A 21,182-nucleotide genomic window follows, 5' to 3' on the forward strand; every position below is an offset into this window, starting at 1 on the left:
TTTCTTACTTGATCTCCATAACCGCTATCATCTCATTTCTACTTTGAATGTAGTTTACTTATCCCATTAGTTGACTTACACTATTACATTTAGGAAAAAACTGGGAGTTAAATTCACAATCATAAGTAGGAAGAGATTTTAAAATGTACTAGACATGTATCCAGAGAGTCTTGTTTGAGTATAATGTTCTAAAATTATTCACAAGGTGTACAGGATGCTAGCATGAATTCAGATAGACAGGTTAAAGTTAACTTTTTCAAAATCACCTCACTTAAGAGCCTGTGTGGCCTTGGTGAATGATAGAGATGTGCTCAGGATGTCAGTACTTTGAAATATTCTCATGTCTTGTCATCAAAATCATAAATTTTGCAGTAAGCTAATAGAAAACACTGAGAAGGTATATGACACTGTACATTTACCGCACAGACCCCAGATGATGATTTTACATGATGAGCAATTTTAAACAGAAACCTCACAACATTATTGAATGTGGTCTATTCTTTTGTTGAGGAAAATGGAGGACTATAGTACAATGAGGTTAATGATTAATGACTGGTGCACAGATGTGATAGAAATTGCTACCAATGCGCACACAGGTTCTGTCTGATCCCCCTTGACCCTTGTGCCCAACTGGAACCCCAGTGAAGTCTCCTGCTCTGATCACCAGAACAGGTTGCACCACAAAAATGTCATACCATTAAAAGTTGTAAAGTGTTACACTTTAAAGTCTGAACAGTTAATCTGATTTTGGAGAGTTCTAAAGTAATTTCAAATTCTTGGATGAAACACACTATACAAGTTATAAGCACCATTTTTAATAAATAGTCTTACTTGTGCACCCAAATATTTGCAGTTGATTGAAGGTATTCCAAGTTGAATCTCAAGGCTACAGGAGTAAGTACAAATGATTCACACTTAGAAGTGCTCAGCATAATCAATTCAGAAATCTTAAGGGTTTATGACCTGAAACAAGCTTAGTTAATAGTTAATCAATGGGATGTGTCCTGGGAGAGAGAATGTTTTGAAACAGGATATGGATAATAGTAAACATCATATGCAGTCTTGGAAAGATTGGTTAAAGTACACAGCCTAAAAAGATTAGGGAGATACAAAGGCTTGGGAAAGACAGAATTAGATCTTCTTGTTTAATAGTGAATAATTTCCCCCTGCTAATATCTCACCACAGTTTTCACCTTTATCCTTTTTTCTGGTTTAATAAAACAGATAAATCTAGAAAAAAATTACTTATTCTCTGTATTTAGTCTGTGCAAAGTGCATAGACATCAATATTTAAACTTTATAAAGTGATATGAGTTATCTGCTAGTTGCCACATTTGGATATTTGGAAGTGCATTTAGAATTATGCTTATAATGACTTAGTAAGTCTGGCTTTTATTGTATGAGAAGTTTCAAACCATCTCACAGAACTGCACACGAACTAAGATGTGTCCCTATCATGTAGTCTGTAGTGTAGCAAACTGTTGCACCATATTTTTGATGGATACACTGTGATGGAGTCAAAAGTGAGAGAGTCAGAAGGTGGGATTTGGAAGGAGTAAAGGGAAGATGAATTTGAGAATTTAGGTAGCAATGAAGGAGAATTTAATCAGCCACTTTATATTAGCATTATTGATTACATGAAGGGTTTTAACTGTCATAGGCAAATGTTAGGTACTCTGTTTTATATGCGATTCAGTGTGCAGTTAGATTACTACACATCTTGTGCATAAATTAAAGTGAATTTGTGTCTGACATTTTTCTTAAGATTGCTTTCTCTCACCATATTCTTTAGATCTGTCAGATGATGAGATGACATGAAGCAATGCAGTTACTGAATGCATAATTGTGATGGGATGCTCAGTAATATTAAACATGCAGACAATGTGATTCTTATCTCTGGCATGCTAAGGGGTCTAATACAGCCTCACAAAGATTAATTACAGCTCACATCAGATTTGGCCTCTAGATGTCATGTAAAGAGCGTAACACCGAAGAGGAATCTGCAGAATCTTGATTATGTCCCTCAGAAAGAGAGTAAAAGTAGTTAAATTTTTAAGAGGTGTGGGTTTTGTTTTGATTTGATTTTTCTTTTTTCCCCTGAGAGGGGTACTTAAAAGGCAAGTAGGAAGAAGTAAGTATAATAGAAGAAATGTTACTGAATGGACAGCATTTCAACAAGTCAGCTCATAAGATTAAAGGAAAATAGATGAGGTTAGAGAGCTCATGTACTTCACATCACTGATTTCCAGGACTGGAAATGATACAGATAAGAGTTGTCAAAGGGATAGCACAAATATATCTGTATGTCTGACCCTTTGTGGGAAACTCTACCTTGCATTTCCAGGCTTTTCACAAAATCCATTTGGAGAGCACAAATGAAATATTTTTCCATCAAAGATTTTTATCCGCATTTTCAGATGTGACACAATATGCAGAACAAATACTTTATTCCTTAATACTTTTTATCCAAGAACTGCTTTACAATCAATAACTATATAAGCAAGGCATGTAAAGTTTCCTAGCAGAAACTGATACAGATGAGCTTTTATGACCAAATTGTAAAGAATAACTCTTGTGGATAATTACAATTTAGAAGGGTTCTCTTTCTTTTTTAAAGCACACTTTCTGTGGTATTTGTAAAAGGTGCTGGGTTGACAAGCCCTGGAGGCTGTGACTACCATAGTTGAAATAAAAGAGGGCAGTAACTCACTAGAAAGTTTGGGCCATCAGGCAAAATCCAAACTTATTTTTGGTCTGGAGATCAGCTACCAGATCTTTCTGCTGATTGAGAGGAGAATGGCATCTAGCTGTGCTGGGACTGCTCTCGCTTAGTGCAAATGGGCAAGAGAAGATCATGGATGACCAGGAACTCTGGCCTTTCAGTGGGATCCCCCACTGATGTTCTACAGCTCATGATGCAGGCAGGCACCCAGCTACTTATCTCACCCCTGGGACCTCCTCTACCCTTCATGCTCAAGCAGTCCCTGGAAAGAGGGCAGGCTCCCAAGAAGAGAAGCAGCTGAGAAGGCATGTGACTTTCTTTTTGGTGAGATGGAACAAGGGAACTGAGTCAGATGCTCAAGTTATTCTTGTGGCACAGCAGGAGAGAAACCAGCCTGGTCCCTCCAGCATCCAATAGCTTGCCCAAAATATAACAGTCCTATTGATCTGTCTCCAGAGGGAATAAAATAATTTAAAAAAATATGCAGACCCCAAACCGAGAAAAAATCTAACTGCACATTAATCTAGTGATTCGGGGATCTTTAAATATTTAGCATTTGGATGCTTACCCAACTCTATGAAGAAACCTCACCAGAGACCACATGCATTATGCCCTGCATATGGAATTGCCCTGCATATGTGTATATCTGTCTATACTATTTTGCTAGACCCTTTAGTATTTTCAGAGGGCTGCCATGCTCAGCAACTGCCCCCCAGCCACGGATGGCCTTGTTGGTATAAAGCCAATAAGTAAATTTACCTACACAGTCCCCACCTATACTGCAACTTAGAGTAGAGGAGAGCAATTCCCTGTTATGGTCATTGATCATTTTTTTGCCTCACTGACTCAGAACAAGAACACAAAATATTCTGTCTCTGAAAAACTGTGTCAACATTTCATCAGCTAATCTTCCCTTTCTGAGCACATGAGATAGATTCAGTCAATCAGGGAAACAGAGTACACTCTGCATGCTTTAAACAAACTCATAATAACTAATAAAATGAGACTATAAACAAATTGCAACCAACCAACTCAGCTTGAAATGGAAAAGTAACTTGAAAGTTTGTCATTCCAACACCCAAAAAATATTTTTAAATAACCTGTTGAAAATGTTTAAACATCTGTAATATTGCTACAGGTCTGTGAACAGTGAGAAATGGAAGCAGGCAAATGTCAATTAAAATAGTTGTGAATATTTCATCCAGTTTTTGTTACCCATCTGACATGCAGCCCTCCCCCTAAATACTGCTTTGCTTCTGGAGTGAGATCACAGAGTATAGCAAGATATTTTAACTAACCACCATAATCTGTTCATGCTAGTCTATAAATCATCTCTCAGGACCTGCAAAAAAAGGGAGCATTATAGAGTAGTCCAATAAAGACCAAACATGTCACCTTTATGACATACCTATTTGATCCTAACTATGGAGTTAGGTTCCTATCATTTCCCCATGACTCGGTCACCATCCATATCCTCCTACTGCAAATTGACCATATGGACCAGACTGGTATTTCATGCCTTTTTTTTTTTTTTTGCAGAAACTGTTACATGTAATTTTGTTCTTATGCTGATCATTTCTGCAACTGAATACAAATCACATTGCTAAGATTCTTTGTAGATACCAACATGTGTCAGGTTACAGCTAATATTATGTGACATTAGTTTGTAATGAAATGGGAGTGCAGCAGCTATGTATGACAAAGCAGTAACATTTGTACAAATATATGGGTTAAATGATACCAACTCAAGGTCTTTCATAGATAATTGGCAGAGATTTCTGCTGGCAGGTTCTATTTTGAAGAGTCCCAGATTTCTGCTAAGTTATTTGGCATTGGGCACATCAATACTTTGTAGGTTGAGTTCAGAAATGTTTTGAATCATAATTTATAAGTGACCACGTTTTTCTCTGTAGTACTGTGAAAAGAAAAAAGAAAACTTTAAAAGACAAAGTAATCAAGTGTTTTTATGTTGCTGGTGCTGTGTTCTTGTTTTTGTTTTAATAAACGGTTCTAAACCTGAGAAAGAGCAAATATTTCTCCCATTGGAAGTTACTGAGAGTGAAATACAAATGTACCTCTAAAAACATTGGTTTTATATCCTGAAATTAAGTGAAAATATATTTCAGGCATACATGATGCCTTTTACTCAGTTCAATTCTGGGTTAATTTGATCCTCCATTTCATTTGATCAAAAGCTCAGGAATCATATCAGTTGTATTAAAATAGCCAAACTTTCACTCTTTATTTTGATTAATTTTGACCACCTTAGGCAAGCAATATAAGATAATTCAATCACTAGCCATAAAACATCATCATTTTAATTAATTATGAAGATGAAAATTTTGAATGAAATCAGAGATAAAAGCCCAAGGAAGAAAACCCATTTGGTAATAAAACTTACAACTGAAAGTTGTGCTATTAGGACATTGTGACTAAAAAATGTTAGTTCTATTATGTTATTGCAAGCCACTTCCTGCTACCTTCACCATGCTATACAATCTGTGATATGCATCCTGACATCTGCTTATACTATATGGATACAGATGGTCAAGACTTCAATAAATATGACATGAACATCTTTTATAAAAATAAGGGGAAATCAATGGGTTTTTCTCAGCTGCTGGTATCTTATGAGCATTTCTGGCTTTCTAAATACCATATTTTCAAAAGAGCTCAGTGTTGGGGGATGAAATCTTTTGAAAATCTGACGGAGTCTCTCTCTTCCTTCATGGACATTGCTCCCAGATTTACCTGATTGATTTGGTGATAAGAATGCTGGAAGCCACTAAAGGCTTGTGCCCACTAGGGCACTGATGCCAACACCAGTTTCATTTCAAACTTGTTCAACAAAACTTCAAACTTCTTTACCCTATCATTGCCCTATGGGAGTTGTAGTCCTCCAGTAAACTGGCCCCATAGAAGAGAATGGTGTGAAGGAGGGCTCACCCAGTGTAGATTTCTGACAGCACTGCATGGTGCAACATAGGAGTTAGGATCCAGGGTGCATTATGGGAGATGTAGTCCAGCCAGGGAATCTATCTGGCCCATAGAGGAGAATGGGGGCATCAGGCTCCCGAGCTACAACGTCCATATGAGACCATGCTACTATAGGAAAATTCAGTATCATATTGAACAGACTTGAATCAAAGTATTGCAGATCAGTTCAATCAACTGAAACCTTGGAAATAATGAAAAGTAAACATTTTTCAAAATCATGTTGCAGCAAAATTATGAAATTTCATTTTTTTATCCTTATTGGGGACAAAAATAAATGCTGAAATGTCAGAATTTCCCATGGGATGAAATTCTATTGTTGTGTAAAGATATGGGCATGGCTGAAGGAACCAAAAGGTCATCCTCCATTTTGGTAGGAAAGGTTCTACACTGCTGAGGTCTGAACAGACTGTGGCTTACAGCTACTGTGTTACGTACTGTTTCAAGAAAAATAATTAAACTAAGAAAATAAATTGTGGTAGTATTTGTCTACTCATCCAGGCCTTCCTCCCCTTTCTCCCTTGCAAGCTCCTGCTCCTCATACTTCCTCTTGAACCTTTTTACTGTTAAACAGTCGCATGCTGATAATTCATATGAGGATGATTCTATCACATGAAGCATGCAGCCATAATGACTCTCTTTGCATCAGTGTAACAGTATCATTCTGGGTATCCATTGTGACTGAATTTTTAACTAAATAAGTTCCAAAATGTACTCTTGTTTTTAAACTGAAATTGCTGAAAGGCTCCAACATAGGATAATCCTTTGGAGTGGGCTCAGAATGTTCTCAAACACTCAAATTCATCTTAAGTGAAAAACTCTATAGTTGTGGGGGAGGCAGGGAGATTCTCCCAGATTGGTACATCAGTCTAATTACATTTATTGTACATTGCTCAGCTTTAATTGTAGTTGCTTAGTATAGCCCTGAGGTTCACCTCTGTCCTCTGGCGCAGCATGTTTGCATCTTAGCCTGTAAAATACGTACATGCAGCAGCTGATTTTACAAAAGGTGTGCTCAGTCATGATGCAAGCAAGCCAGGATCGAGCCCTGCCTTTTGAGTAAGATTATTTACAGTAATTCTCAGAGAAGAATAGACTGCAAAGCTTTTATCATCATATGTTTTTACATGCAGTCTACAACCATTATAAACAAGACAGATTATCCTCCTTTCATTAAATTAGCTTTTTAAAGGAAGAGAATAGGTTTTGATTATTAATCAATCCATGGCTACAAAGATTATCTGTAATTGATCATGGGACAGGAACAAGTTTGTTTTTTTTCACAAGCGTGCAAAGTTTAGATCCAGAGGGGGAAAAAAAAATCTTTATTTTTTGGTTCAAAATTGATTTCTTTTCCCAGTCTTTCACTATATGTTTTCTCATGAATAGAGAGCACCATTGTAGAGACAATGCTTGGAGTACCATTCACTGAAACATGCCTCCTCTTTCTCTTCTTCTACAATGGTTATGCAACTTACCCCATTTTCCAAGTATTCTTAGTATTTTAGTGTTTTAAATTAAAATCCCAAACTCTACTGAAATTGATTGTTTAGGAAGAGTACCAGATTTTAAATTTAAGCCTTTCCTTAAAGTTTTGAAAATGCAACAAAAACCTAATTTAAATCATTTTATAATATACTTTTATTATTTTTTAAATTTAATTATTATAAGAACAGTATCACCGTATTAAAACCTAATTACCGTACTTTCTTTTTGGCTTCATGACAATGTTCGTAAAGTGCTAAATATTAATGTAACATGTTACCTCACCCTGTAATATCACCATATTTATGGAAATAAATTGTAATCCTCTTTACTGGCTCATGTTAATTCCAATAAAATATTAAATCCATTTTCTAATCTAAATGAGTTCATTAGGAGAGGCATGGTACTGAGAATACCATACTCTCCACAGAGTTCAGCTTCATTACATTTCAGCACTGTGCATTTCCAGAGCTGTTGTACTACATTTATGAGGATTTATCTGTACTGTTCCAAAAACATTCATCCTAATTCTACTCCTTCTGTGCATGCTAATCATGAATATGTTAAGTGGAAATACTAAGCTTGCAGCCAATCTCATCCCCAGATGGGTTCAAGTTATGATTACAGAAGCAAATCTGCCATAAGCACTCTTAAAGCAAGGCCAGTGAGGAGAAAATGGAGGTTTGGAGCTACACGGAAGAGAAAAAATTTGATACAGAGGAGAAATGTCATAAGATGCTTGGGGGACTGGTATTTCCAGTTTGCTGTAAACCATTTAACTTGTACTAAGCTTTGAAATGTTATAAATAGAACTGTCTTAAAGAATATAAAACAAAGCTACATATTAAGGGCCAGATTCTGATACCATACTGGAGTTGTGTAGCACCTTGCTACGTAAGTAGGTTCTATTGATTCCAATAGAACTACTGATAGAATTAGGGTACTACTCAATGTAAGGGCCTCAGAATACGGTTCAAAATCATCATTAACATTAGCTTTGTGTAATCCATAAAGCCACACATGATTTTTATTTTTTTACTCCCAGCTTTACAAAAAGCATTGAGGTAGCAGTGTTTGATGCTATTTCCCTATTAACATCTTGTGGCTTTTAAAAAGCCTAGGAACAAGCAATGGCCTAAATTTTAGGTAAAAAAGGATATTCCCAAATCAGATATATTCAAGTAGCAAATAACATACATTCACACGGTTTGCCAGTAAAGTAAAATGACCCATTTCTTGCAGATACATAGTAGCTTTTTTCTTTTCATTCAGAAGAAAAAAAATCATTCCCTTTACATTGTTGATGAGATTTGATTTGTGTCTCATGCTGCATCAGAGAGTCAATGAAACTTTTAAACACACACACACACACACACACACCCTTATGACAGAATTGTGGATGACAGCATGGGCTGGCAGTTGCCTCTTGTTTGATTTACCTTTGGGAACTGTACCATGTATTATTAAAAAAAAAACAAAGATATTCTCAAGGAGACAGGCAGTGACGTTCTACTCCTAATCAGAGTTCAGATACACACAGGCAATACATTTGCTACCTCCAAAGAGCGGAAGTGGATTGGTAGTAACTTGGAGAACATCCATAGTGAAAACTCGTCAGATTAAACAAACTGGCCACTGGTTGTCACTGTTGCCCCATAAAACCATAGCTGCAGATGCACACTTTCAAAAGTGGCCCTTAAACACCAAAATTTAGAAAACAAAATTTATTAACTCTGCATACAATATTTAGATTAGGAGTTTTTAGATCATTTCGTCACATGATCTGATATAAGCAGTCACTGAATTCCAGTAGTTTTCCAAACTGTATGAGGGTGTTAAATAGAGTAGAGACAGATGATTTTAACCAAAGAAGAATATTCTGTTTAAGATTAGCAGGATGAGAGGTCAGTGGTGTTGTGAACCCTACATCCTGCAACATTCTGCTACAACATTGATTCTGCTATTAGAGTTGCAGGGGGCACATGACATTGAGGGAACTAATTTCATAACCATCTAGGAAAATCAGAGAAAGGGAGAGAGAAAAAGCTTGGCAGGAGCCAAGAAATCAACTTGACATTTTCAGTCATGGACTCCTACACTGCCAGAGAGGAAAAGGATTTTAATTAAGTACATTAAAAAGCCAGATTGGGATCCATTTACATGAGAGGAGAAACTAAGTTTTGAAGGTCAAAGAATGTTGATGGAATTTCTTTATGCACAGGTGTTCTTGAAAATATGATTGCAATATTCCATCAGAGGAAAAAAGACATACAACAACATCCAGTTAAGTATCCTCCTGATAAGTATCACACCTGCTTAATTGGAAGGACTACTAAGAACGCATTCAGTACAGCATATTTCAGTGACTAATTAATGGATAAGTGGCACATCATATCTACTTAATTTGTACTTCCAGTGTTGCCCAGAAGTGTTTGCTTGCATACTTTTTCACTGTACACTTATTTCCTCAATTCAAATTGCTTGAATATCTCCTCCACACAATATATTCCTATGAGCCCAAATAATCACTTGATTGACTCAATTATTTCTGATACCACTGAAAAATGCCAACAAATCTGATTCCACTATTGAGAAGTTTGACACTGGAACATGCTTTCTATGACCTCAAAAGGTAAGAAATAAAAATGAAATATAAAAATCAGAGTAAACGAAAATACACCGGACACAGTAGGTGATGGAATTAATGGGCCAAAAAACAACAAGCATTCCATTTAATCACATACACAGTTCTGCCTTAAAACAAAATCTCAGCTATAGTTTATTATAACAATGTGGCTTCCTCAACAATCCAATGGCAAAGGCATATGAATGAATGGCTCATTAGAAATCCTTGTTTTCTAAAATGTGGAAATTTTCCTCTTCTTGTAAGAGAGGGATTCATAGTACTGTCTAGATCCAGGTACACTACAGTGATGTTCTGTGCACATTTCTATACTATGCCCCTCACACCTAACCTTAAATACTGTACCTCTGTTACTCTAGTACTGATTAACTCCTGTGTATGTTGCCAGTTGCTCTGAACTGTGTGGGGGTGGTTTTGTTATGCAAATGAGCATCCAATGAATTGTACAGTGAACACCTACATTTTCTTGTAACATAAGCCAAAATTTCAGTCTTCAAACCACTATGATATCTACTCCTTGAAGTCCACTTATTGGGATTTTAATAACTACCTTCATGTCGGCTGTAAGTTCAGTAATAGGGTAAACATTTAGTTGAGCTGTGAGAATACGTTTTAAAGTTCTGTGTATGTATGTGAATTTCAGATGATTCATAATTTTACATTTCATTATATTCACTTGCTTTCCCCTCCCAAAACAGCTGAAGTCAGAAAAGAGTAACTTCTATGCCAATTGTTTATTTTATACTTTTAGGAAGAAGTGACAACAGTATAAGATAAATCACCTTTCATCGGTATAGCAGAATGGAAAGTTGGTAGGGTATTCCTAAACCATATATGATAATTTGCCCTATGTTTGAGGAATATGCATGGTTTCCCATAAAACTAATGGGATCCATGCACATACATCTGAGGGCAGAATTTAGCCCTCAATATCTCTCCATTTCCGAAGCAGAGAGCTCAGTATATGAAAGAAGTGGTACTGAAGTAAAAACCTAAGAACAAGAATTCTCATTTAGAGATAAAAATGACTCAGTTTAGTCACCCTGACATTTACAGGAACCATTAGTAGAAAGTTATCTCAAATATCACTTGCCACAAAATGCTGCATACTTTAAATTTGAATTTCCCTTCTCACCTGCTAGCTAATATGTAGACTTCTTGGCATACAATTTAAATGGATATTATAGGCTACATCATGGGAGTCTCTTAATGTTGTTTGTAACTAGAGCTCACTAGAAAAAAAATTTCCTTCTTCCCTGCCAGAAATTTCAACTTTTTGGCAAAAAATTGGAAACCAACCTTTTTTGGCTGAAAATGAAAATTTGGATGAAGAAACATTTTTGCTTTGATTCATAGGAGTTGTATTACAAGTGTCTCATCACTCATTGTCTTCTATGGGCAGGCTCCCTGGTCAAACTACATCTCTTCTGATGCTTTGTGGTCTCCCCCTTGCTGAGCTACTGTAGTGCATCATTGGAGTCCCTGAGCATCAACAGAGGTGGTCCAGGTTTTTATTAAAGTGGCCCAACAGCAGTGACAAACCCAGTCCCAATATCTCCCCAAGGCTCTGATGCAACAAAACCAAACGAGCCAGGATTTGCAAGTTAAATTTCCAAGCCAGTTTTTTGAAGTCGTCCCACTTCCAGTAGCAAAATGATCAGGTGCCACAGAATCTAGTTAGACTCAAAGACTTAAATAGAGGCTGGGCTACTTTCAAGAGAAACAAAGGGATTTTTCCAACTCAAAAGAAGACTGCATTGCCACATCCTCAGGTGTCATAACTATCGATGCTGTTTTCTCCAGCTTAGGGTCTGGCCTTGCATTCCTGCTGGGCTCTCCAGAGAGAATATGCTGACAAAGTCAGAATGCCACAGCTCTGAGCAGCTGCATGCTTTGCACCTGTTTCTTCATCTCATATGACGGCATGCCCTAAGGGTCCACCACAGATCCACAATGAATCTCCTCTCTGCAGCAAGTGGCCAGCTGTCAGCTCCCTACCATGAAACAAGCTGCTCACTTACATATTGATACATTAGAGATCCCACCAAACAAAGGGTTTGTTCTCTACGACACTTCCTCCATCTTGCCCTGAATCAAATAGGTAAGAATTACACTACATGAAAAGTGGGGAGGAAGAGGAGACACACTCACTCTTAAGCAGTCAGAGTAATGCATTGCCCTTCTTTCACCTCATGTTTCAATCCAAGCCTAAATGCTGTTTCGAAAAATTGTGGTCACTACTGAGCGTGTTAGCTATTCTTTTGTTTCTGTACTACGATACTTCATTTCTCTAGTTATGAAGTGTAAGGTAATGGGCTTAGCAGCACCAAAAGCAGAGCCTGTGCTCATCCTGGTGCTGCCAACCAGGCAGATCCAAAACAAAGCCTTTTACCCATTCTGGTAACTATTTACTGTTTAGAGGCATTTGACCTGAAGTGAGATTATGTTTCAATCAGTTTATTGAGTGGTATCTAGAAAGCCCAGTCAGCAGAAGCTGAGTGGCCAAATATGAGTGAATTATACAGTGCAGGGTAATGGAGAATAAGGTGGAAGCAGGTCTAGGGCAAAGCAAAGCACACAAACCACAGCAGAAATTATTTCCTGAAAAGGACTAGTTAGCCAAGCCAGCAATTAAAAGAGAAACTAATTTCCCGGGAAACCAAAGTGATATTACTAGGGTCTGGGTTCATTCTTTTCACAAAGATTTCGATCAGAATGGCACTGTATCTTATTGTTTAATTGTCCATATAAAGAATTTTCCCCCTAAATCTACAGTTACTGCAAATAAAAAGTTTCACATCTAAAGAGACAGACCCCAGATTAGATACCGTTTAATTGGTAAAAAATTCATTCCAAAAGCTGTGAAAAGGAAATTACAGCTAAAGTTTACAAAAATGTCTAAGTGATTTAGAAGCCAAAGTCTTATTTTTAAATTGACTTCGCCACTTGGGAATCCAGAAGACTTGGCTCCTAAGTATCTAAATCATTTTGGAAAATGAAACATTTTTTGAAAATTTTACTGTGTGTAACAGGAAAAGTTGTTTGTGTTTCTTTTTTTTTCAAATTACATGTTTCTTTAAAATAATTGATAAAATGTTCTACTGAGTATAGCGTCTGCCTTGGGAATTTCATTGCTAATATGTGTGATGTATTTGTCAAACATATGCCAAGAAAATAAATATTTAGAAATATACTTAATATCAGCTGGTGAATTGATCTCAGCTTGAGAAGAAGCACCAAACAGCAAGTGAAAGATTCCATGAGCAATAGCGTGGGATAAGGGTTTCCCATTACTAATTCAGTCCCCATCTTTCCCTATGTATTTATTGCAATTTTTCCTACCAACATATAAAAAAGGCACCATTTGCTACAATGTTGCCTTTGACATTATTCAGAACAACAGTACATAAACAAGAAATAGTCAGCAACAAACCCCTAGAAAAATTCCAGCAAATTTTCACTCCCAAAACATCCTGAGAGGTGAGATTTTCCCCATCAAAATAATTACCCTCAGTTAAGTCAGCCACTAATAATATTGACTATTCTCCAAGCCAAATTATGCACAAATGGCGAAGGCCCAGAGGAAAGACTGTTCCAATGAAGTGGTTGTGCTATTATTTTCAACACACTTTTTGAGAAAGGTTTAGCACATAACACACATTTCTCTCTCAGCGATATCTGGGATATTTTCCGCACTTAGAACAGGATCCCAGATATGGCTATGTGATAACTCTGCATAAATGTTGATCCTTGTATCTGTGCATTCTGAGCACGTTATCTCTGTGTTTGTACAGTATTGCAGAATCTGCAATTTCGCTCTGGTCTGAAACATGGTTTTGGAGGAGTAGGCAGGAGAGGGTGAAAAAGGAGAGTGCAGAAGAGAGAATTTGTACTTTACTATATACCTTCATGAAAGGCCACTTTTTCTCTCTCCCCATCTAGCCTCCACTGTGATTTATGATGTTTTACAAAGCTCAGAACCAGTTTCCAGTGTGCAGTTTCCATTCTTTCATTAGAAAAGCCTTAATAATCATAGAACCCTGCAATAAGCATTCAGAACCAGACACGCTCCACAGCACTAATCCCACTGCAACCTTTAGCCGTCATGGTTGATACAGCAGAGGTTAAGGGTCTTCTCTGCTCTGCAGAATTGCAAGTAACTGCTGGGAAGAGAGGTCCTTACATTTTTTTTTTTTAAATTCTCCAAAGTTCACTAAATGTTTTGCTGCAATTCAAAAGATTTTTAGGGTCACAATGTTGCAAGACTTACACTAGACACAAACTACAATGGCGGTCTTCATCCAGGCAAGTGATATTCAAAACAAGAGAAAGTCTGTGACAGTCCAGAAATCTTTTTTTAAAATCATATTTCCTGTTTGTCAAGAACTATTATTGTAAGTGGATTGCATAGTCCTATTCCTCTTCTAGGATACACACAAACAAAAACATTAGCATATTAGCATCGTGACAATTTTTTTCAAACGTACTTACGTAATTTTCAGTAGGACATAGGTGCTTTACAAATTGGGACTTAGGCGCATAGATCACTTAGTTAGCTAAGAGCTTATTAAAAATTTACCCCACAAGCTTTGTACACCTTTATTAACCTATTTTGAGAACATATCACAGAGACTCAGGTCTGATTTCAGAGACCCTGTTCTTCCTTGGGGTATTTCAAGTGTCAGATTTGCAGACAAAAGTAGGGCTTATACAGCACATTTAATTATAGATGGATGATAGTAGAATCCTTCTAAAAGGGCCCACCTAACTCAGTTACTAAGCCATTGTCTGTTATGGATGATTTTTCCACTGATATCTCACTGTTGAATAATTAAATCAACTCAGAGGTAATGCTCCTTTCAAAACTGTATTCAAGTTCAGTATTTTCTTTCTGGACCTTTAAGTGGCGCCTTGAGAAAAGGAAATGCAGTACTTGTATGTTTGCTGATATAGCTGCCAATAATTGTACTCCTGTAATTAAATAAAATTATCCATAATTTTAAAGTTATGAATGGGTTTAGCGATTAAACAAATTCCAAGGAGGAGCCAACCCTGGCAGCCAGAGAAACAAGTCAGCAGGAGCACACACAGAAGCAGTTTTAGTAGGGATTGTTGGACACTGATGTCACCAGAGTTTTCTATAGTTTTCTCTCTGGACACTTTATTCCAACCCTCTTTCTCTGCCCCTTTCCTTACAATCTCTTCATTTCAGTCTCAGTCCATCTGCCGTCCATGCTCTCCTTCCCTCCCTCCCTTTTCTCTCACCCTACCAATTCTATGGCTCCTCTTCCTTTGTCTTTCCAGTTAGCTAATCCCTCCCCAATGAAAACCCACCCCAGAAATATTAACAAAAAGCACCAAAACCCCAACCCTGAGGGGAAAACTGTGAAACTAAATGTTTGTAAACACTCACTCTGTTCACTCTGCTTAGGTGTTATTTTCCTTCTGCCTCCCCTTTGTCTTGACTATTTAGAGTATAAACTCTTTTGGGAGAGACTGTCTCACTGTAGGTTGCCTAGCACAATAGGGCTCCATTCTCAGTTGGTTGCTAGACACTACCATAAAACCTATTACCAATAATAATTTATAGTATTACACAGATCTGAAGTTATTGTGAAGAAAGATTAATATGCTAGCTAAAGATATAATGAAGCTTAACCTAAACGTCTCATAAATATACTACTAGTTGAGATATATGAATCTTTATTCAAAAGGATAGGCTGACTTTTAGTAGCATTCATTTCAGAATGAAAAGAGTAAATTATTACTCTGTAAGATGCAAACATTAGTGAATATAGGTGAATTAGTTTCTGATCTTCCATTTTATTACCTAACTTTCAAGCTACACCAATCTCTGGCTACCGCAGGAATGTTTATGCAGTGTGATGGGTTCCCCCCAGGATGCCACCTGGATCTGGGGTACAACTGAGCCCCCTGACCCATGAACCTGGGCTCTCTTTTACACTGTACGGTTGTGACAAGCTACAAAGCCTTTCAGCCTGCACTTTCATCAGCATACATACAGGTAGGGACAGCCCTAGCTGCAGTTACAAGTAGGCTCTCTGACCAGCCCCTGCATGGGAAAGCTACTCCCAGCTACTTAGGTGCATACCTCCTCTGGAGTATAAACCCAAAATTATACTGTCTTGCACTGCACAGGGAACTGTACCAGCATAAGCTCATCAAATTCATCCCCTCCCTCAATGTGGAGAGGAATAAGGTTGTTTGCTCCAACCCACTCTCCCATCTATGACTTTCAGAATGTAAGAAGTTCTGAGAAAAAATTGTCTAAAATCCTGAGTAATTCTGGAAGATTCTGCTGATGCAGACTTGCACAGAAGAAAAGTATTTCTTGTAATTCACCCTACCTGTTATCAATGATACAATCTAAATATGTCAGCTTTGATGCCCTGTTTAATAAGCTGGGAAGTCATAATATTAAACACATGACCAACAGTCTGCAGCTATGAATGCAGAAAGATTATAACTACTGTGTAGTGTAACCAGCTACTGTAACCTGAACAAGGTGCAGTGCAGATATCTTTGGCTTTAAGAACTGAATCTACACATACATTATAACATTCTGTACAGAATTTGCTAGATCCTTTAGGATAACAGAATTTACAATTTTTGGCTTCTTTTATAAATTTAACAAAATGGAATACGAGTTTACAAGCACACAAAATGGGTACATTTTGCAACAAAAACATATATTGACCATGAGCATAAAGAAGTGCCATAAAAATGAATATTTAATTCACCACACTATTGATTTAACCCCCAAATCTGTGATATTTTCTACTCTTAACATATCAAATTCAGCACCATGGTAATTTTTTATAAAATCATGCCCACTTGGAGATTGCTTGTGTCATCAGATAGAGTTAATTAGAATAATTATTTAGCAGAAGTTGCAAAGTTTAATCAAATGACCATCAATGAGTCAATTTTAGAGCTAGGTGAATAACTGAGTATTTACTTCACTGGTAGCCACTGGAAGTTCTGAGGGTGGGGGAAATCAGTTCAGGTCGATCCGAAACAAAAGTTTTTGGAATTTTCAACTAACTAAAAAAGTCAGAACAAACAGCTTGGTGGTTCAGTGAAACATTTTGTTTGACCTGAAACAAAATATCTAATTGTGGGCACTTTTAATAAAAAACAAAGGAAACGAAGGGCTCTATTCACAAAACCGGAGGGGATGGTGCCAGTGCTACACTTATACCCCGTATCCCAGTGGTTAGGCCAGTCACTTGAGCTATGGGGGACCCAAATTCAAATCCCCGTTCTGGGTTTGACACACACAAAAGAAAAAGAAAAGAAAAAAAAATCACAAAATTCAGTCTACCTGAATCTACATATTTTGGTGAAAAAAGTTTCCTCTGGAAAATTTCACTCTGCTCTAGTCACTATTTCTTATAGCAGTGTTTATTCAAAGTCAATGTTCCTTGTTAACCCTGTAATATCTTCTTGACACTTTCAGGGAAAACCTACGAGTTTCACCACCAGTGCTATGGACTGGCTTTGCATAGACTATTGTAACTGATATAGACCAGAGTCTCTCTTTCACAGATAAATATTTTAATCGCCATGACCATTTTTAGGGGCTAAGGAGAGAATGAAAAGAATATAAATGGAATTATAATTGAGTATCAAGGTCGTTTTGTGAAGTTCATATTTTTAAATAGCTGTGAAGTATGTTTATTAATCTTTTACCTAAGTATCTGAATGCAATAGCAATATTTATCTTCAAACATTTGAAATAAAAACTTTAATTAATGGCATCATTGCCCAGGGACAGGATAGTAGGCAGACTTGGACATGGTTATATTCCCAGCTCAGCCACTAACCCACTATGTGATGTTAGTCAAGTCACTTCACCTTCTGTGCCTCTGATTCCCTTCCCACTCTGACTGCCTTGTTCATTCAGTTTGTAACATCTTTGGGGCAAAGACAGTCTCTTCCTATGTGTTTTAGATGGTGCCCAACACAAGGGGGCTCTGGTCTCTGCTGGAGCTGCTAGGTATATTGTCATAATAATTTAAAAAAACAAAAAGCCCTAAAAACATGAAATCCTTTGTTACACATTCCTCAACAATATTCAGAGGTTTAGCCGTTAAAATTAAGATTTGGGATGCTGGAATGAATCATGTTATTCTAGTTATTGTTCTGAGATTACCATCTCTGTGTATCAATCAAAGCAATTAACTAAACAAATCTTTCCACTTACTATGGAGACCTACAGCTACTAGATCAAATTATTTTTTAGGGTGAAAATATTTTAAAGCATGACAAACATTGAAATAGCATAATTAATTTTAAACATTACTGATCTTAAAATACTAGCAGCTAGTTTAAAAAAAAGACTGCAAAGGACATACTGCAAATACTATAGTGATGCATCTTAATACGCATTGAAGACACATACCAGAAGCCAGAATGATCTGGGCAAAAAAGGAAATGTACCGTGACTATTTTGTAAGTTTCAACTTGTGCTTTTTGCGAGAAAACCAGAAGCCAGGCTTAGTGGCTAGCTTCTGAAAACTTCAATAGCTATGATAAGAAAGGACATTGTTCATAAATATTCATTAAAAATTACCTTTTCTGGATCATGAATTTTTCAAGCAGACACTGATTTGACCTCTACAAGGAACAAAAACCAGCCTATAGCATAGTGTCTCCGTTTTCTGTCCCAAAAGTTTTTCCAGCTAAGCATCTACTTTGTACACGGCATAATGTCTCAGGTCAGTTACCTTTGTGATCCAAGCACTTGTGCATTAATATTAATTCAAATTACCATCTAAAGTGTGACTCATATTTCCTGGAAAAATCGATTGTAAGGCAGGACCAGGATTTGCATTTTAAATAATTTTCTAAACTAACATTTACTGATCTCCACAATCTACTGATTTGAACCCAGAACCATTTTATTAAAGTTACTTGTATTTATAATGATTGCAGCATTTTCCTAATAATACAGTAATAGGGCGTGATACTCAAAAGCTGCTGAACGCCTACTTCCTTCAGCGAAGTCAGTGGGAGTGAACTGTGCTCAGCAAAGCTACAGAAGTGCATAGCACCTCACAGGGTCAGAGTCCATCCTCTTCTCCCACTCTCACAGCTTGAGAGACCACTTCAGATCCAGAAGAGTCAGTTTTTTCTAAATGCTGGGGGCGGGGGAAGACAAGGAGCTAGAAGTGAGCCCAGCCTCCCTTTCTTCATGAGGCCCCCTAACAGTGGCACAGATATTTCCACTCTCCCCGTGGGACTCAACAGTAGCAATTACATTTACATGAGTGATTTACATTTGTTATACACATTTTCTCAGGTCAGACATTTCTTTCCATGTCTACTGAGTGCATATAAAATACATAAGGTTTACTCGGAATAGCATCCACCACATGTATATACATATATAAAAACAAATAATTGCATCTTCATACATTTTTTGAATCATAGTCGAACAGTACAGAAACTTAACCAGACTTATTTTTTTCTTCCCTTTTCTCCACCTTTTCTTCTTTCTTAGACACAGTGGGTCAGATCCTTAGCCTCAAAAAGGTTGCTGACCCCTAGAAATCCCCAAGTGGCAGAGACCTGGCTGTATACCTCACAATGATCCCAGCATAGGAGGCATGTTGGGACTTGGCTGGAGGCATACAAGTGAGTGGATCACTGCTGCACTCCTCCAAACCACAGTGATAAAATGGCCTCTGGAGGCATTATGGGGGTTGTTAATATAGCACAGCCTTGAGTCTGACATAAGTTACACCAGGTGCTGAATGAGAAGTACAAAGAATGGCTGAGAGCTGCCTTTGCTCCCACCCAGCCTCCTTGTCTGCACGGAGTAGAGATCTGGTTCAGCAGAGGTTCTAGCCCTATGTGTTTGTTTGTGCGCTCATATTTTCATGTCTCTTTTCTCCAAGTCTATTTTTTCTATTATTTTTTCATAGTTTTTATGATTTTTACTTTTTCTCTCCAAACATTTTAATTTCATTTTTCCATTCTGCTTCCTGCTTCACATTTTATTCCTTTACTTTCTTTTTTCTCCCTCAATCCTCTGTTCCCGTTACTCTCCTATCACTCAGCCTCTCATTTACCTTTCTTCCCTTGCCCAAGCTCTCAATTTTCACGGCCTCTCATATCCCTGCCCCATTCTTCTCAGATTCCCCCACTTCATGCTCTGCCCTTGACCTCTTTTACAGCTCCAATTCGTTTCCCTCTCCACTCCCACTGATGCTCTATTCTCCTATCATTTTGTTTTCACACTTCTCTGGTTCTTTTTCAGTCTTCTCTCCTCCTGCCCAGTCCCTTGTCTCCCCCACCTTGGATACTTTGCCTCCCCTATTCCCTCTGTCTGCCCTGCTCCCTTTTCGGAAAATAAATTCACCCTGGCTACACTACTAGACAAATCATTTTCATGCCTGGTTAAGAAATATAGAGGGGACAATGTTTGAGACCCATATAATTTCCTAGTGTCGATAAAACCACAAGTATTGATACCAACCGTTCATAACTGGATGACTTCAGAATGGCTCTTCCTTCACTTTTGACAATTTTCAGAATTCTTGCAGTTAGTTTAGACAAGGGACAATGTTGTTAAAGCCGATCCTCAAATACAGTTTTTAAAACCTGTTTAGGAATATTGGACTAGATCTGTGGCTCCTTTACAATTGTGTTTCACTGCTAACCATCTGAAAACTAAGAATTCCCCTTGTGTAGGGGAATCATTAGATGGTATAAAGCAGGTGTATCAAATGCTTCTGGTCACCCTAACGTAAGGGGTGTGATGGAGCTGGAACCAGAGTATGATGCAGTTCAGAGACCATCAACGGCATAATGGCTCCTAGGGGAATGTTACATGCAAGTGCTTAGGCTACCTAATTTGCACTAATTAATGGTTCAGGGCTTGTGATGATGACCTAAAGCCTTCTTTGTCTTCCTGCCCACTTAGCTTTGCCAAATTTAGCTCCAGAGCAGGGCTGGCCTTACCATGAGGCGAACTGAGGTGGCTGCCTCAGGTGCCAGACAGTGCGGGGGCACCACTAGGACCCAGAGTGTAGAAAATTGTGTCTGCTGCTGGTGCATATGTATTCTCTTTGCTCTAGATTCACAGAGATGGTGGAGTGCTGTGCTGGAGGAAGGAAGGCACAAGAGACATAATGGGCAGGCAGGAGAAAAGGTGAGAGGGAATAACAGAAAGCAGCAGGAGCTGCAGGGAGAGAGAGTAGCAGCAGCCTCTTATGTATCTCTCTAGCACCCCCAGTAGCCTGGACTGATTAACACCAGCATCTCAGGGAGCTTCCTGTTTCCTGCTGCTTCCCTGAACCCACTTGAGGA

The sequence above is a fragment of the Lepidochelys kempii genome, chromosome 1, assembly GCF_965140265.1.
Source record: "Lepidochelys kempii isolate rLepKem1 chromosome 1, rLepKem1.hap2, whole genome shotgun sequence".
NCBI classification, from domain to species: domain Eukaryota; kingdom Metazoa; phylum Chordata; order Testudines; family Cheloniidae; genus Lepidochelys; species Lepidochelys kempii.